At 36.6% G+C, this 19,384-nt stretch overlaps 1 long non-coding RNA gene across 2 annotated transcripts; it reads left to right on the top strand.

Moving 5' to 3' along the window:
* The first annotated feature begins 3,372 nt into the window (after nucleotides 1–3,372).
* Nucleotides 3,373–16,188, top strand: LOC146468012 (uncharacterized). Of its 2 annotated transcripts, XR_014867545.1 has the most exons (5): nucleotides 3,373–3,446; nucleotides 3,550–3,728; nucleotides 6,187–6,269; nucleotides 8,205–8,271; nucleotides 8,942–16,188. It is a non-coding gene; the product is annotated as an uncharacterized LOC146468012 (long non-coding RNA). The 2 variants fall into 2 exon arrangements; XR_014867544.1 differs by lacking the exon at nucleotides 6,187–6,269.
* Nucleotides 16,189–19,384: the final 3,196 nt, after the last annotated feature.

The raw sequence follows: 19,384 nt of genomic DNA, 5'->3' as shown, positions 1-19,384 counted from the left end.
CATGATTGCGCATTTCATAAATGTGCATTTTACATAATGTGTTTTACTGAACAGTGTGTGGAGGACTTTATCCGAGACTGCTTGTGGATGCAAATTGCTTCCCTGCAGCTCCCTATCAATAAAGGTGTTCCTTTTACTGCGAAGGAGTGTAGTAAGAGGAAAACACCCAACTCTGAACGGTTACAGGGTGCTTTTAAATGAATTTAGAGTTCCAACGACGAAGAGAGCGCTAACGGTCTGATACATGACGCCAGAGGGGTGGGATTTTGATAATAATAGTGCGTTAATAATAGTGCGTCGTGTTAAGTTTTCTACGCAGTCCAGCCTTGCATAAATTTGATTCATTTATATTTTTGGCTGATTAGATCTTTTACAGATCCTGCGTATACCTACAGCATTTTCGTTGTGCGGTTCCTTGCTTATAGTTTGCTTTTATGTTTTGGACCGTAGATCTTTTTAGATCCGATATGCTGTACCTTTTAACATGGTTTGGCCATGTACCTGAGAAGGAAAGTTTTGCTTTTCTCATTTAACTTGACGACAGCGACATGATATTTCAGTTCTTTCGTCCTTTGTTCGTAGTCACTCGCTATGACGTGGACGGATGCCTGAATTTGGGACCATCCGGTCCGAAATCAGCTACCACGTGCATTTGGTAGAACACTCGATTCGCGTTGGTGTTCTACTTTTTGCTGTGCTACACCGTGCTGACGAGAGCCAACCAGCTCGAAACAGCTGTCCACGGTTGCCGCATTCTGTTGATTCTCGGTTTGGTCTCTATCATGTCGCTGTCGTGTTAAGTTTTCTACGCAGTCCAGCCTTGCATAAATTTGTTGCGTCTCTATGTATTTTATTAGTGCGCTATTTTGACCTATTTTGTATTGAGTTTTTTTATATGTTTATTTCCTATTTAATCAGGACTCTGTTTAAACTAACTATGCTAAACCAGACTTCCTGTATAAATAAATAAATAAATAAAATAAAATAAAATAAAAAAATAAATAAAGAATACTCCTTTGCCTAAGCCGCTCAACGATTTGCGCATTTTATCTACTAACGCGGTAGGTTTAAAATGAAGAGTTAAGTACACCTCCACATTTATACCATAAAATGACGCTTGCAAGTGTAAATAATGGAATTTAAAGCTTGAGCAAACTATCAATGTTGCCGTTCTTTGCATTTCGCAGTAAAATAATCTGATATTTAGGAGAGGATAAGATCAGTAGGCTAGTCGTAGTATATCGAAAAATCAACTTTAAGAGAAGAATCGATGCATATTTTAATTTGGACATCTGATTCTGGCCCGTGCAATCTAGACCATTTATAGGTTCTGTATCGAAAATGGATCTTCTTTGTTATGAGGTTAAAGATAGGGGAAACATCTACAACGTGAGAGGTGGGAGAAAAAAAAAAGGTTTAACATAATCTGTTGCGTGAAAAATGGTTTTTAGCGGAAAGACAGAGTGAGAATCTGATCGGCAACAGACTCTTGTCCTAGTTCCTACATTTGATACCATTGGTTGTGGAAAGTCCCTACTCTGCGTCTACGCGGGCGTCCTTGTTTGACAATTATTCCACGAGCGCGGGTTGGCCGGGAGGTGGGGTGATAGTAGCGCCTCATTGGCTATAATGATCTCATTTTCAACAAGCTTGCGTGGAATAATCAGTGTTTTATCAAAAACATCAAAGAAATATTGCCTGATCGTGATTACTTGGCTTTGCAAAAACAACTAGAAAACAATTTAATTGTAGCTATTTCTCGGGCATGTTAAAATGGGTGATGTATCGTGGCCGTTAAAGACAAGTGGGTGCCGAGCCTATCAGATTATGGTACTGTAAGTATATGTTGCGAAAGGCAACTCTCTCCTCCACAGGTTCCTTCATAAAACAAAGGAGGGAAAAGTCAGAAATGGGAAGAAAAACGGAGACCGCACTCCTCGTTATTTCACTCTCCCCAGTCCCTTATTTGTCTCCACTCGATCCCCGCGCTCCTCGTTATATTTCCTTATTTGTCTCGCGAAAGAGGCTTCTGTGGAGGAGAGAGGAAACACGATAAGATTCTGGGCGGCGGGCGGCGCGGCGGAGAGCGCGAATTCTTCCATTGCCTCCGACATTCTAGCCTGATTCTCAGACGGTCCAGAGAGAGAGAGTGTGGCCGGGAGCGACCTGGACCGCCTGAGAATCAGGCTACCGACATTCTTGACCGGCTGGAGATCCCTTGTATAGGGCTGAGCTGATGCTCGCCTTATTATGCTATACAAGATCTATCACGGCTTTATTCTAGTCGGATTCGGAAATTACCCACGACCTGTAATGCGCAGAACCAAACGTAAGCATCGGGACACTTTCATCTCGCTATCCACTCGAATCGAAGGTAAAAAAAAAAAAATGGCGAGAAAACCTAGACGAAACCGCGAGGCTTATATAATGAAGTGGGATAAAATTAGGTTTCCTCACAAAATACAAAGTGGATGATGAGGCAGAAGATCGGAAAACAAATTGTATGTTTAAAAATTAATAGACTTAATTTCGAAATTTTGAAGGACGCGAGAGATGTAGAGTAGAGCTAATGATCTCACAACGAAGGGTATTAAAAACTTTGGGCCTTAAAAGAAAACAGAAAATTGTCAGAAAATGCATGTCTGGTATTATTGCTATGGGTGCGATTATTCAAGGGAAATAGATTACCAAATTTTGAAGGAAGATTAGAGTTCACTATCCTTATCGCTCGTTTTTGTTGAGTTACAAGTCGTGAAGACTAGTTCTCCAAACTAAGGAAGGATCATAGAGTTTTAACCGTCTGGAGACACTTAAACAATCTGCATCTACAATCGACCATAAGCCTGTCTAGTCTAGTAATCAGTTGTAAAGATCGGCTGACCAACTCCAACCGATAATCCTCAATAGTGAGGGTAGGTTGTCATGGCAAGTAAATAAATAATAACAGTTCTTTTTGTTGCTGGCTGAAAAACAAAAAACCCACAGGCTTTCGAAAGGAATGTGCATAGCCCTTTTATACTTATTTTAAAGAACCACAACAAAAACAAAAATAACTATGATGATGATGATGATGATGATGATGATGATGGTGAGGATGATACCTAAATAATAACAATAACAACAACAATAACGACAATGATAATAAATAATTCAAACTGCAGTCAAGGGTTATTTCTATAAAACCCATCACAAACATTTTCAACAAACGAAAAGGAGGAAAAGAACAACTGACATATCATCTCACATCATATCATAAAAGCAACCCAGACAGTAACCAGGGAGTATCGACTACTCAGTAAATCTGTAAAGCATCGATTACTTGTACTTTGGTATCGCTATTGGCCTACTTTCACTCCGCTCCCAATGCACGATGGGATTGAAATCTGGCGTATAGTTTGAGCGCGAACGCCGTGTACAAGCTTCCTCGAAAAAACGTTATGAAACAGGCAAGTTTTTGTTCTAAATCTTCCTAAAAGGCCTCTGTTATATTGCATTCATCTTTATGTACTGGTTTTTAATATGAACGATCATTTTTTGTTCACTTTAAAGGCTTTATGAGCTCCCTGAAGCACCACGTGCGTTTTAGCTCATAATCAATATGGCCGCTTGTCGTGCACGGAGATGACTGTTTGGCTGCTCCATGCACAGAAATCTTTCTCTTGCATTGGTTTAATAGGACTAGCTGTCTTACAAAACATGAGCTTATATAAGGAACAGAGAGTTGCCCGGTAAGTAACTTATAGAGTTCAGAATTTCCCATGTTCGACATAAGTGTGGTTACGCTAAACGATCCAACATTCAGTTGTACAACGTAAACATTTGCTGTATAAGAATGTTGGACGCGTGGCTAAACTTCATTTAAGGACGGTGCCTACTAATACCGAAGTATTTTTGTGCGGTTTATGACTATGCGGGAAAAGCAGATCTCAGCAAGGCCTATTGGAATCCAAAAAGAAAATTGGGGGTAACCACGCATTTTTTAGAGATAATTAAGCAATAATATCTCTAAAAAACGCCAAAATATAAAGCAATGTATGGGATTTTTTCCTAAATTGAAGCTTAATTATCTCTGAAAAATGCATGGTTACCCCCAATTTTCTTTTGAGATACCAAAAGCATTTAATAAGTTCTGCTTTCTCTGCATAGTTTTAAACCGCGCAAAAATATCCCTTTATTAGTGTGCACTACTATAGGAAACCCGACTATCTCGAGATGCGCAGAACGTATGCGCAGTAACAATAGTAGGCACCGTCCTTAACATCACTCAAACGTCGTCTAACAAAAAATATTGGCCAAACGTGCGAGCGCAGTGATAAATCTAATGTTAGAAAAGTGCACATTTCGCAAAAAGATATTTCTCTCCCATTCTGAATTTCAATTCACTTCACGCAGGGATGTCAAAAATCAGTCTCTTCCTGTTCTTCTTTCCAGAATAATAGAAAAAGGCGAAGATACAAATTGTTCATTGTAACAGCAGCAATGCTGGCTGGTAACTGTCCTATCGAGAGAAGATTTTGGATGTTAACACACAGTGGTCACTGGTTTGAGATGCTAGAAACAGTATTCACAGATAAAGAGTGCATTCCTTTACTTCATTTTTTTTTTCCAAGAGTGACTGCAAGATTTTTGTGGTGACTTGCTTGTTGCAGGACCCGGCGAATTACTACACATGCTCAAACAAATGGTGCTGACCAAAGTGACAAAGGCTCATCAGGAAAAAATTGGTTTGGCATGGTCAATTGTTTACACTACTCATTTTGTCTGAGCCGGGCCAAGTTTTTGGGAACGCGTATCAATTTCACCTGTGCTGAGACAGGCTCAGAAGGGCCGAGCACGAGTGAAATTTTGGTTCTGCAGGGAAAAAAATTGGTACGGCAAAATCATTTATACTACAAAATTTACCCGAGCCAAACCTCTGTTTTTTGGTACCTGTGCCATTTTTATCCAAGCCGTGCCAAAAATTTTCTGTAGTGCAAATGGGGCTTCTGGTGCCAAGTGTATCACAAAAAATTACTGTAGATCAGTTCTGAACTTTCTAATTTTCAATAGCTGACTAATTATATTGGGTTATTCCAGAAAAAATCCACACCTCCCCGATGGATGGGATTCTGGAAATTCTCACCGGAGGGGGGGTCAAAGACTCTGGAAATCCAGGCGGGAGGGGGGGTTGAACTTAAGGAAGTCTTCTGCAGGAGTCATTTCGACCAATAGTTCACGCGATTCGAAAGGTTTAGTTCGGTGACACTTCAGCGCTCTCAGACCCTGAAAATAATAGAAATATTTTGTTCACATATTTCTCACCTAAAATAAATGATAATCTAAGTTCCTTCGCAGGTCCTTTTATAGCAGAAAACGCGAACAACAAGATAATAAAGAACGAACCATCGCAACATTTGTTGCAACGAAGAGTTTGAAACGCCTGACACATTTCTACTCGTACCAGACCCAGCGCGCCACCGTTGTGTAATTTCACGTTCGCAATTGCATTCTTAGCGTGGATTCCACTGTGTCAGGCAGAAGAATTTTTTACTTGTGCAAGCAAAGATGCAGAGCTATTAGCTGAAGAAGATAGTTCCAAAGAATTTTGGTCCAAACATTCCCTCTTCGTCGAAAATACTCGAGAGGATCTTGTAGCCATCTGTACCTCGAAAAAACTTTTGGAAACGTAAGTTATTGCGAAAGCAACAGAAGGAGAAAGTTCTTGGACGGGTTTCTGCAACATATACAGTGGTAACCTCTCTGAAGTCCCATCGTCCGTAGCACAGTTGAACAAGCAGCCAGTGCGTTTTCTGCGTGCAGTTTAAAGATTCCATGGGTGTTGTCCATTGGGCACAAAGGATGAACTCGTTCGCTTTTTTCGCATTGTTGCTCCTTTCTTCTTTTAGTTCCACGCGATAGAGTTTTTAATATTAGCCGAAGCTTTAGAAATTAAAAAAAGAACATTTTCTAGACGTGATTGTGCGTATTTTCTATTAAAAATAAATTAAATTTAAGCCTAATATTTTTTTCCGGAAATCCAGGCGGGAGTGGGGGTCTTTTGTTTTGGAAATCCAGACAGGAGGGGGGGTCTTGTGCTTCAGGAAATCCAGGTGAGAAGGGGGGCTAAAAAACGACCCCATCCGTCGGGGGGGTGTGGATTTTTTCTGGAATAACCCATTATTAAACACACGCTATATTTCTATGCAGGATTTAAGGAACCTTCAGATGCCAGAATCAAGCGAGCAAGCAGAGCCTAAAATCATCTGAAACATGATTATAAACAACCACAGGTAAGAAAACTTATTTCACTAACAGATCTAGAGGTATGCGAAGAGTTTGCCATGGAAAAACAGGGTTCAGGTAAGAGAAGGGGATGAAATACTGCATAGGCTCAAAACCGTCTTGGGGTTATGATGCAACTTTTGTGTGGTCCATTACAGTGCAATGACTTCAACCGGGGCCACCCAAGGTTTTTTAACCAACCAGAAGCCGATTCTTTAACAAAGAATTTCAACTTTGTGGTTTTAAAAGCCAATCAGATTCATTCCTAAATTTAACTTGGCGGTGGGAACAGATGCAACAGATCCTATAAAAATACATGTATCCTGGTATCCTGAAGTGACCGTGACCAAACTTTGGGATTTAGTTGACCGGTCAAAATTTATAAACAATTAAAAAAAAAGAAATGGCCTTTTTTCCAACCAACAAACCTCACAAAAATACAGAAGCTAAAAAAGTGAAGGATCTAAAGGGAAATCTGCAACAAATATGTCCAACTTCACATCTGTTTGTAGAGCTTTGCTACTATGCGGTAAATACAGCTGATAAAATGGTCGGCCAAACTTTTCTCAGGACAAAACATTCTCCTGTTTAAAGTTAAAGTTAAACAGACATTTGAACGCAACAACTTGAATTGTGTATTCACATGTAAACTGTAAACTCAACATTTCAACATAACATATACTGCAGTATAAATGATGCAGTCTTGCCTTTACACTAGTGAAAGAATGTCAACATTAGCTCGTTTGTAACGCTCGATAATATAGGACAATTCCCAGTCTGCATCTTCGTTCAATGGAATTTTGTTTGCTAATGCATTTTCAAGGATGAGTTAAAAGTCCTTATCAAGTGCAATTCCCATCTACATATTTGTTCTGTTGAAATCCTCAGTCAAGGTCGCATCACACTGAAGAAGCTATTTGCGGCTCAATTCTCTAGCTGCTTTAAACACATCAAATTCGCTCTTAGCCTTCTCCTGCTCTTTTTCCAGCTCCTTAACAACTTTATTCAGATCTTGAATCTCTGCTCAGACTTCTGGATGTCTACCGTTATCGAAAAACCCACCAGCCTGATTGATTCTGAGTTGCACAGACATAATCTCACACCTATCCAACACTAACTGCTTCTCAAAAAAGGAAGCGATGAAGAACATACCAATGGTCACTTTGTAAAGATTGGCTTACGCAAACCACAAAGGCATAGAAAAATTATAAGGGCCGATTTCTGTTTTGGAATTTCAACCGCTCAGGTATCTTTGAATATCAATTGAAATTTGTTCGACAAAGGGCCACTGTGGTAATCAACATTTATTTTTTGACTAAAACTGTACACACAGGTCGGAAAATCAAATGCAGCCTCTTAAAAATATTTAAATATGATGAAATTTTGAATCTGCCGCATCTGTTCCCACAGTCGAAAAATACAAAACTAGTTAATTTTAGGATTGAATTTGATTGGCTTTAACGAAAAAGACGAAATTCTTCATGAACAAATTGGCTTCTGATTGTTTAAAAAACCCTGGGTGGCCCCGTTTGAAGTTGTTGCACGTAAGGATAAGTACAATGTCGGCTGGTATTTAAAGTGATAACGTCACACGGCCCCCCCTCAGGTGTGTTTTGCCCTGTGTTGGGAGTCAAAGGGTTAATGCAACTTTATAGATAATGCATTCCCCGCAATGCGGCATCATGTCCACTAAGTGTAGTTTTGTAGTTTGATGTGAGTATCGCTTTACAGTTACCACTATTCACTTCTGCATTCACAAGTTGGCTCACAGGAGCCTGTGATTCTATGTTGTGGAAACCAGGTTTAGCTTTATTTTATTTTGGTCTGACTGTCGCGACTTGACCTTTACTTCTGAAAGAGAGTAAGAAGAACCATGTGTTTCAGATCTGTCTCTTACTACTTCACTTCCAGGTGCTGACTTCTATCTAACTCTTTCTCTCCAGGTAAATTTCAGATGAGGGATGAGAAGTCATGAAAGACACCTCAACCTAGAAATTACTGTCTAAAGAGGTGAGTTGGTTATTTATAATAGATAAATTTATAAGTACTCTTTGGTGAGTCATTATTGGTTTGTTTAAGCAAAATTGCTTAGTTTGTGTTCAATTGGCCCTATTTTGGAATAGGAATACATACAATGATTTCTAGAAATCCCTCATAAGAAATTTTTGGAGTTACTGGAATACAAGGCAGTGTTTAAATTATTATTGTGCATCAGCAAAAGTTTGGAAATTCCGAAATTCACTTAAAAAGAGAAATCTACATGTAACAGCTATTCCGCTTATTCTCATTCCAGAATATGGACAATCCAACGCCGCCATTGTAGCTTAAATTCTTAGTGTGCGTCCAATTGGCCCTATTCCAGAATAAAAATAGTTTTTTTTTTTTACATACAATAATAAAAATCCTAAAAATCCTTTACCCAGCGAGAGAAACATAGAGGTTGTTAGTTTTAATCCAAAATGTGTTCAATTGAATGCGGTCTTAGACTAGCAACACGAAATGACCAAATTATAGATCTGACGTACATGTACATTGTATATTGTAGACAGGGCATGAAATACTGAGACATTCTTAAATTGCCGACCCTACACATCTCAAAACAGTTTAACTTTTTATTACAATGCTGGCTTTGTCTTACTACATTTAGTGATCAATATATTTTTGTTCTCTTTCTATAAAGGATCCAAGGAACTTCCAGATGTCAGATTCAAACAAGCACCACAGTGATCATCTCTGTAACTGGGCAAGCAATTCAAGTAGAGGTAGAGAAACTAGTTTTACTTTAGAAGTGCAATAAGACTATTATATTTACTCACGGTACCAGTTATGCCATACAAATTTGAACAAAATACAACATTAGGTTTAAAGTTTGAAAAGAATGCAGCTTAGATGTGAGCAAATCTGTATATTTTGTTTGTCTTGCAAATAGTCAGCATTAACATGTATGCTGCAGTTAAAATATAGGCACAGCGGGTGATGGTTGGGATGGGCATGCAGCTTAGGGTAACCACGTGTAGCTTACACTCGAATACGGCCTAGACATGTGAGTAAATGTGGTAGTTTATGCTCCAATTTCGTTTCTTTTTTTTATAAGCAGCCAAACAACTACAACAAAGTTTTTGTTTTCAAGATACAGTGCAATCACAGATACATGTATAAAGAAATCAGTATAGAATATAATTTTTCGGGAGAGAAAATGCGAAAGCAGAAATTGCGCATCCAAAAAGTTAGAACTAATAAACAGCACCATGGTTTGTATGAAAGGTCACACTTTAGGATTTTGTGATAAAACTATGAGGCGTTTTTTTGCTCTTTTCTAAAAAAAAAAATGGCTTACCCTTTTCTGCAATGATTTTTACGATAACAAAATAATGATTTAACAAGATTGAGGAACAAGTGATTATGCATAGAAATCTTAGGCTGATTGTCTATTTTTCATTAAGAGTTTTGAGGAAGGGGTACTATTTCTCAGTGTACTTGATATAATAAGAAAAATAATTATTATCTTTCTGACAGAGGCTGTCATTTTTCGATAAGAGTCTCCTATAGCTCTCTTTGAACATTGTACTCTCCTGTAGCTTAGTGGTAGAGCATCCAAACTACATGTAGTAATCAGAAGTTCTTAGGTTACTCCTGATAGGAGCACTCAGATCAGTTGCCTTTTTCCGAGTATGCCTTTGTCAGTCACTGAAAAATACATCATTCTCAAGTATTCTTACTAGAAATAACCAAGGGTTAGGAAGTGCCGGCTAGAACACTTTTCAGTTAAGGGATTTTCAATGAAACTTAAGTTGAGTATTGAAATTGGTTGCCCATTGCGTTGGGTAGTGATCATTAAAAAAACCTGCATGTCGCTGTTGAAGATGATTTTCAGTCCGTATAGCGTACTGCGCAATCTTAGAGTTTGTTGTCATTATACATGTAGGTTACACCTCGGTAATAGCTTACATGAAGTTTCTAAAAAATAGGTGAAATTTACCACATCGAATGTTTATTTTATATCTTGACAACCATTTACAGCAATATGGCCTACAATATTTCATTTTAAACTATAAAATGGGCTTCTCAGAAAAGAATAAATCCCATCCTAGAAACCCAGCACTTTTCTGAAAAAAAAAAAAATTTTAAATAACAAAAATCAACAAAAAAAATTTGATTACATCTGAGGAAAAAGTATTATTTTCAAAGTGATATGTAATTGTACAAAAAATTGAAAAAGAAAAATAATGATCCCTCTCGTGTCAGCAACATTTCCTGAAAATGTGGCTGGAAAAGAAGAAATCTAAAATTAGTTATGATTTGTTTTTGCCCATGCATCGCATCAGTCAAGAAATGCATTTCTCCATGGGAACATATATAACAGCTGATCAAATTACAGGACCAGTTTCACTTGGGCAAATAACTTGAATCGCATCGCTCAAAAGATGCTTTCACCAAAAATTATTGAGCTTTTTACCAACAGATACGAATTCATGATCAATACTCAAGAACCAGATGAGATATCAAATGCAAAAAAGGTAACCTGGGGAGTATATCTTTGTATTTCAACACCATGTGCTCGATGGCATTGCTTTCATGAACAGACACAAACGCTTGTGTTGAGTGCTTACCTTGATTCCTCGCTCTTAAGTTTCCTAGCTGCCAGTCTATATCACTTTCTTCATCATTATACATCCCTTCAACAGAGTTTTCATCAAGCCAAACATGCCAGCACTCCTTAAATACATGTACATGTAGATCCTCCAAAATGCAAAAGAATGTCTAAAATCTTATTCTGTGGCAAAATTGTAGGAACAAGTATGTAAACAACGGAAAAACTTACCGAGTAAGGCTAAATCCACTGCAAGTAATCCACACTTGCCAAATTTGCATTCACGTGAAAAGAGCATGGTAGATGTTATCTTCTTTGGTTTCACTGTCGGTTCGCATTGAATCTCAAACGAAGCTCGTTGAGTTTTAAAAAACTGTTTCTTTCCATTTATAGCCTTTTAAATGTACATTAACACTCCAATGATGCGAAACTTTGGCTTTGAAAATCAAGTACACTGGCCAATGTGGCTGCCATCTTTTAAAATGTTATTGTTCAAGTGGAAATGGTTTGTGACTGGTTTACAAGGATTTATTGATTGGTTTTGGCAGAACAATTTAACTCCAAAATCGAGATATGGTGTGCAAATAGGTTGCAGCCTCTTCTTGAGCCGGCAATTATGGCTTCACAATAGCTCCAAGTATTGCAAAGTAGAAATCATGGACTATTATGATTGTTTTCAAATTAGGTCAAATGTTGCCTCTTTCTCAGCTTTAATTGGAGATTCTGATGTTGAGGAATTTCCTTATTTACCCAAAACAAGATATCTAGAGGCTGTTCTGGTTCATTTATCCTCATCCCCAAATATGGCCAATCCGGTGCAACCTTAAAGTTAAAAACAATTTCTCTTTGCTACTCCTTGATCATTTTCTGTTCAGAATCTGTAAATTGAATTTAGTGCATTTTGAATAAATGTTCTGGGAACAAGTTCTGGCATTTGAAGTGATTTTCTCTTAAAAGCTGTGTTATTTGTCCACTGTCATGTTTTTAGAATGTGGAGTTGAACATCACTTACAATTTCTTGTTAAAACTACATGTATTCGCAGGCCGCCATTCGCAGTTTTGTTCCCATTGAAAAATTTAGTCAGCTTTCAATAAAATTTTGATGTTTAAGGTTGATTCTAAGTGATTCTCAATTAGTTGTTTTTAGTAAAATTTCAGCGGAGTGATAAATTCTATCTCGGTTGCAGCCCAAGAATGATGACAATGTTAGTTTTTGGTTAAATTTGATTTAATATTTCCGTTCTCAGAGTTAGGCCAAATGTCATATTCAGTGTGAATTCGAGACTCGATCACACAATCTCAAGTGAAACCCAACGTCAGGCAATCTGCGGATCAACCCCGTTTCATTTTAATGTTGCCTGTTAATCTTTGTCTCTTTGATTTTTACATGTAGACGTTTACTGAGTTCAAAACTGGATTTTTAGGGATTTTCTGGTCTGTTTCTACCTCAGTTGGCTATAGAGAGTGAAGTTCAAAAACCATGATTTTTCAGTAAATTTACTTGCTACCTGGGGCCATTGTGTAACAGGCTGTTGCAGTCAGCTTGTTATGACTTGTTGGCATGTAGTCTTGCTTTCATAAATCTAAGGATTTTCTGGTTGTTTTTGCTGTTGTAAGGTCATGTTAGGAATTAAGTTTGCCCTGCACTCTTCAGTGTTTTTGTTATGTTTGACTGTTTGTCAGTTTGTCAGTTCTTGCCAAATTGATTTTCCTGGTCAGTTTACATGCCTGATAAGAAAGCTATTTTAGTGATGTTCAAAAGTGGCTGGTTTTCTATATGTTAGGGAGAGTCTAGCTATTTCATCGCCCATACGTCAGTACTCTTGTAATGTATTTCCATCTTTTGATCAATATTGTTACATGTCTGTTCGAAGATTTGGGTTGAGACATGATTCCAAAGTGACTTAAACTGGTCAATTTCCATGCATGCAGTATTAATCCTATTCAGCCTGGTTTGTGGGGAGGTGGGGAGGGGGGGGGGGGTACAAAGTGCCTGCAAGATTCTCAATATTAAACAAACACTGCAAAAATTGCAGACTTTTCCTAAAATGTATCTGACAGCAATTTGCTTCAACGCCTAATTGTTCAAGTGACTTGATGTTTCCATGGCAGCAAGATTTTGACAGCCTTGTTTTTTCGAACTTTGTATTTTTTAACCTTTTGTGAAAAAGTGTATCGACGTTACCTTGAATTAATTTTTTTTTTATTATTTTTGAGTCCACTTGAACGGTTTTCTGAGGTCCTGGCCATGAAATCAAGAAATCCACAATGGTGAACTCAAGATGGCCGCTGGAAAGAATCAATCACGTAATTGCCACATCATATGACCTTATTTTTCTATTTTCTGAACACTGAAGGAAACATTTTAGACTTATAATTTACCATTCAGGTTTCATTGTCATAGTGTTAATGCTCTTGAAGTGATGAAGGGGGCCGATACAAAATCCCCCTCAGGTTTAGGAGCTCGGAAAAAAAAAACACCCTCAGGCTGAAAACTTAAAGGGTTTGCAAAATCATTAGCAGGACATTCCTGAGTCTGTTCCCAGTTTAAGCATTTACATTTCATCGGTTTTCAGTTACGTCGAGTGTAATTCAAGTTACAGATTAGAATCAAATATGCTCTCTGTTTGACTTTTAGACCTTTTTTTTTTTCTAATGAAAAGAGTAGTACTTGTTGTCTGTGTGACTCAGTTGAGATTAATTTTACTGCAAATTAAGCCAGTTCTTTCCGGGCCAAGCTTGTATTAAAAAATATTTAATTTGATACCATTCAAATTTGACTTACAACTTACAGATTGCATGGGCCTCAGAAATGGCAATTTCATAGTGAAAATTGTGTACGCTATAATGCAGTTTTTACGTCTTTCACAATGTCTGTCATTTTTCATCAGGTATTTAGTTCAGGTTCAAATAATTTTTCCAGTGAAACGTTAAGGATGATTGGTCTCTTCCAAGTATAGAAAAAACAACCGGTCAAGAAAGGTTCTGTAAAATCTGTAGCCAGTTGTATCTTTTTGGCAAGAGATGCAAACTTGCAGTACTCAATTGAAGTGAAAATACTATATCATTCTCAGTGTTTATTAATACAGTATAAATATTGTTTCTTTGCTAGTTTCCAATTTTTGTCAAGTCGGTCTAGGCACGATTCCTCATTTGAAAATTCAGGCGATTTTTGATTTTTGGTAACTTGTTTGTTTGAGTTAAACAAATGTTAGTTTTTATTACTTGAGAATTTCAAGATTAGAGGTTGCTTTGTCAGTTAAATTTATCTGAGAACAATTTGCTTTGACACCTAACTGTTCACGTGACTTGATGTTTTGCATGGCGACAAGATTTTGACAGCCTTGTTTTTCAAACTTTTTTTTTTTTTTTTTTTTTTACCTTTAGTGAAAAAAGTGTATCATTGTTGCTTTTACTTTAGATTTTTTTTGTTAGTTTTGAGTCAATTTGAAAGTTTTCTGAGGTTTTGTCCACGAAATCAAGAAATCCAAAATGGCGAACTCAAGGTGGTGGCTGGGAAGAATCAATCACGTGATTGCCACATCGTATGACCTTATTGTCCCATTTTTTGACCACTAAAGGAAACATTTTGGGCATATAATAATTATTTACCCTCCAGGTTTCATTGTCATAGTGTTATGGCTCTTGAAGGGGGCTGATACGAAGTGCCCCTCAGGTTTAGGAACTCGAAAAAAAAATTCCAGGCTGAACAGGGTTTGCAAAATCATTAGCAGGACATTCCTGAGTCTGTTTGTAGTTTAAACGTTTACTGTTGAAAAATTCAGGCCATTTTGGAGCTTTTTGTTTAAATTCTGCGTGTTCAGCTTTTAGGAAAACTTTGAATTTCAGAGACATGAATACTAAGTGTTCGGTAGCGAGTTCGTTTGAATTAAACAGATGTTAGTTTTCATTACCTGTACTTGTGAATTTCAAAATTAGAGCTTCCTATGTCAGTAAAAATGGAAGAGCATTTTGTCTCTTCACACTTGGTTAAATTCTGCATGTAAATGACTTTCAATAAGATTTTGCATATTTACTAGTTTCTATGAAGATTTTGTTGTCACTTAAGACGTGTTTTCTGAACGAAAATTTGAAGTTATTACGCCAGTATTTTCAGTTTGCAGTAATGTAAAGAAAAAGTTGATTTTCTCAGTGAAAATGTAATCCACCGGTCAATTTCACGACCATCATTTTCTGAATAACTTGTAAGGCTCTCCATCTTTTGTTATCTCACCAGCTTTTTACCAATATGTCTTTTTTCAGTAACACATCCAATCAGTGGTTAAAATTAACCTTCTAAGGCCACCTGTTTGTGTTCAGTTTAGGTTTCAAGGTTTTTTTTTTTTTTTTTTTTAACCAAAAAGGCGCAATACAAAAAGGACCAAGCTCCTCCCACTTTCAACATTAAATGTAACAAATGCCGGTTAGCTCAAAACAAAATAATTCAAGGAATTTCATGATATTTAAGGAATTTCGGGATGTTTGCTAGCGCTAGTGTAAACATTGCACTTTGAATAAAATGCAGGCTGTGATACTGAATTTATTTAAATTTCTGCTTTCTTTCTCTCCCTACACAAATTAACATATTTCGAAAAGTCAGTGGTTTAAGCAATAACAAAGGAAAACTACAAAATTTCAAGCAATTGCTATTGCCTTCTGATTGATAACCGAGATTTGGTTGTACTGGAAAAAGTTTCATGAAACTATTCAGTAGCGATTTGTGATTTCTACCTAAACTTGCGGTTTGAAAAAAATTCGTCGAGTTAACTTTACTTTCAAATTTTACAATTTTTTCGTCTCGTTTGGCAGTTATATCTGTGTTGCACTGCATCAATAAGGTTGCGTTCGATTGACCATATTCCGGAGTAAGAATAAGCAGAATAGCCGGTAGCTTTCTCTTTTGAAGCAAATTTGGGAAAACATTTCTGGAAACTTTCGCTAACGCACGATAATTTAAGAGCCATTTTGTATTTCAGTAATTCCAAAACCTCTTATCAGGGAATTCTTGCCATCGTCGTATATATGTTTCTATTCTGGAATAGGGTCAATCGAACGCATCCTAAGCTAGTGGCCATTTGCACGGTACTCATTTGCTTACAATGTATCACTGCGGTGTACTGCTTTTAAAACGACCAAGTTGCAGACTCGAAGACAATTAATTTTTTTAATGTTTAACTTGGCCACTACTGCTGAAACATTTTGTTGCAACGCGTTTCAAATTTTTCATTTTGTAAGCAAAGTTTGAGGACAAACCAAACACTCCGAGTATGTCTTTCATGAGAGAATCTCCTGTAACAAGATTCTTTTAAACAAATATATTGCCAAATCTATCTTCATTTTGTTTTGCCTTAGTTTGTTTTCTATGGGAACCTCCGTTTAAACTACTTATTTTTCCCGCCAAAAGACTTTAAAAAAATACGGGCGCTCAAAATACGCATGCGCCGTTTTTTTTTTTTTAATCATTCCAACTAGTTATACTCTGGTTGAAAATGGCATTTTTTCCCGCCAAAAAACTTAGAAAAAATACGGGCGCTCAAAATACGCATGCGCCGATTTTTTTTTTTCAAAATTTCAAGCCTATAATTTTAATATCTATTTTAGTTGTCAAGTATTCATTTTATTAGCTAATAATAAAAGACAATAAAGATCAAAAGAGTTGTTTCAGTTGTATTGTGTTCTTTATTTCTTTCTTCACAATGCTTTTGAATAATAAGTTAATCAAGTAAAAATCTTTTAACTAATTAAAAGTGTGACAAAAATTTTTCTTCCTGTATATACTAAGTCTTTTGGCGGGAAAATTTGACGAAATTTGCACAGCGTTTTCCCTGGCAACAATCTTCGCAAAAAAATTAACGGGAACCCCTTGAAATTTTTGCCCCTACAAATTTAAACCCGCCAAAAACGCATACACCACTTCGTAAGGAAACGTTTTGTGAAAAATTTCAAGCTTTTTAAGTGTTGAATTCGAGAAAATTTTAAAGTTTCCTTTGCGAAGTGGTGTTAGCTTAAAGAGCGACATGGTAAGCCGTTAAACGGTTTGGCAGCAGGGAAAAATTGGATGATCGCAAAACTTTTGATCAGAACACCAATAGAAAAACGCTTATGTTTTTGTGTCCCAAACTTAAACCAAATTTATAACAGCTGCAAAACCATTAAGCTTGCCGTGTCGCTTTAAAAGATCTTGTTCAACTAGCAAGTGAAGTCAGCACAGGCTAACAATTAACAGTGTTACATTCAACGAGTGAAAGCATCTTTTTGGTATAAATAATCAAGTTGTTTTGAATATCGAAACAAATTCCTTGTACTTTGTCGCTTACTGAAAATTGAAACTTGTTCCCAGTTACGTTTCATTTTAGAAAATCAACACACTGTTTAGTTCCTGTATACTCTTTTCGATCTTTGTTTTGTTTTGAATTATCAAGTTATTGTTGTTTGGCGCTTTGTGAATGAATTTATCGATGTTTTCAAATTTAAAAATAATTCCTCTTGTCAATCCATTTTTCGCTTCTTTTCAGTAAACATTTTGGAGAATAGCAATACAAAATCCGTAATGATATTTGGTCTGTTTGCTCCTAAGTTCAAGACAATCGTCTGGAAAATATCAAGATAACTAAGGTCACAGTTTGTTTATTGACGATTGACGATTAACAAGGAAATATTTGGTGCAATTATTGTTCATTTTTTAAATAGTTTTGAAGATATCAGTTCAATTTCTTTACATCTTTAATGGTGGCTGGTTCGTTTACCTTCGGCTCTTCATAATATTTTAGCAAATATCAGCACAGTTTGATTCCTTTAAGTCTGATGATTTGGTTCGTTTACTTTCTAGTTCGAGTTAACAATACGTGCTTTCACTCGTTTGTCCCATGTAACACTGATTCCGTTGAACAAGATCGTAAAATTAAATACTAAAAAAAAAAATAACGTCTGGTTGAAATAATGGGAAAAGAAGAAACTCGAATGAAAAATTAATCTAAGCCCCAATAATGAATTTTTCCACCAGTATAAGTTAGAAATATCCATTAACATTTCAAAATAGCGTTATTTTGTGTCATTGATTTGTTCAATTTTTATAGTGAACAGGACCACAAAAGACATTGCAGATTGTTCCACACAGCTCTGAAGTGTGAACAGCAGACAAAACTCTCCATTTTGTAAACAACTCGGCCGTACGTATAGTCTATTCAATTTTTTTCCACAGGAAAATTTGAATTCAAATACAATGCAACTGTTAAATTCTCTGAGGAGTATTTCGAAATGAATTGAAATTTTGTGCTTTGCCGAAAGCGCAAACTTGTAATGTAGAGTTATTTCAATAGATTTCTACTTCGACAGTTAAAATCACTTTTTTATCAAAATGGCGAAAGTTTAATCTTTCTTGGGTTGGAAAATTCTAACTGGCTAAATTGTTTGTTTTGTTTTTTCCCGCAATGTCACTTTGAAGTCAGATTTACATAATATTTTTGCCCGGAACATAAAAGTGTGAACATGCAGCAGACAAAACTCTCGTGAACTATTTTGAAAACAACTCGGTTGAATGTATAATCTATTCGATTTTTTCGACAGGAAAATTTGAATTGAAATACCTTGCAATTTTAAAATTCTCTAAGGAATATTTTGAAATGAATTTGAATTTTGCGCGTTTGCCGTAAGTGCAAACTAAAAAAGGAAGTTGTCTGTCCTCTGAAACTGTTGTTCTTTTTTTTCGTTTTTGGTGGTCAATTAATGACTTACTCCTCGAAGTTCTCTTTTGGTATGCCTTCTTGTCGTGATTTTAATCATTAAAAAAAAACCTGTTTCCGACAAAAATAAATATGGAATACAGGAAATCCTCAAATTTATACTTTTTATCTCTGCCGGAAATGAAATTGTGGGAAAATTACTCATCTTTTGTGGTCCGTAACTCTAATTTGGTGCAAAAGATGTCCCCGAGACGTTTTCTATCGTTTAGTCCACATTATTCCAACCAGACGCTTGTTTTTGTCATACATACTAGTCTACAGCATGTAAAGGGAACATAAGGAATAACGGAAGGGATCCTCCATAATTTTTCTTTTTCAGTAACTAATAAAATTTTCGATCAAGGAAATCTTTGTAAAATAGGTAAACGCCACGCTTAAACAATTCAATTAGTAATACACGTTTCCAAGGAGATCCTCTGCCTTGTGTTCCCTTGACAACAGTTAACGAAGGTGGAACTGCTAAGTGTAGATGCTTGATTTTTATTTTGGTTCCCGTCGCGAATTGGCCAAAACTGAAGAATTTATTTTAAAATTTAAGCTTCGAGATTTTTTGTAATTTAGTCAAAAGATCGAGGTCATCAACAGAGTTTCTATTTCACAGACCACATGATACAGAATTTTGCAGAATCAGGCAATTTAATAACGAGTTAACCAAAACAGAGAGAGATCCAAAACTAAATTTATTTTGAAATTTAAGCGTCCATTTTCGTAAGAACATGAACGAAGTTTCCATTCACAGACCAAATGATATAGAATTTAAGTGGGCAATTTGACAGCGAATTAACCAAAA

This window comes from Pavona decussata, unplaced genomic scaffold (assembly GCF_977016875.1).
Source record: "Pavona decussata unplaced genomic scaffold, jaPavDecu1.1 SCAFFOLD_133, whole genome shotgun sequence".
Classification (NCBI taxonomy): domain Eukaryota; kingdom Metazoa; phylum Cnidaria; class Anthozoa; order Scleractinia; family Agariciidae; genus Pavona; species Pavona decussata.
The sequence above is the reverse complement of the archived record's forward strand: the minus strand, read 5'-3'. Positions and strand labels throughout refer to the sequence as shown.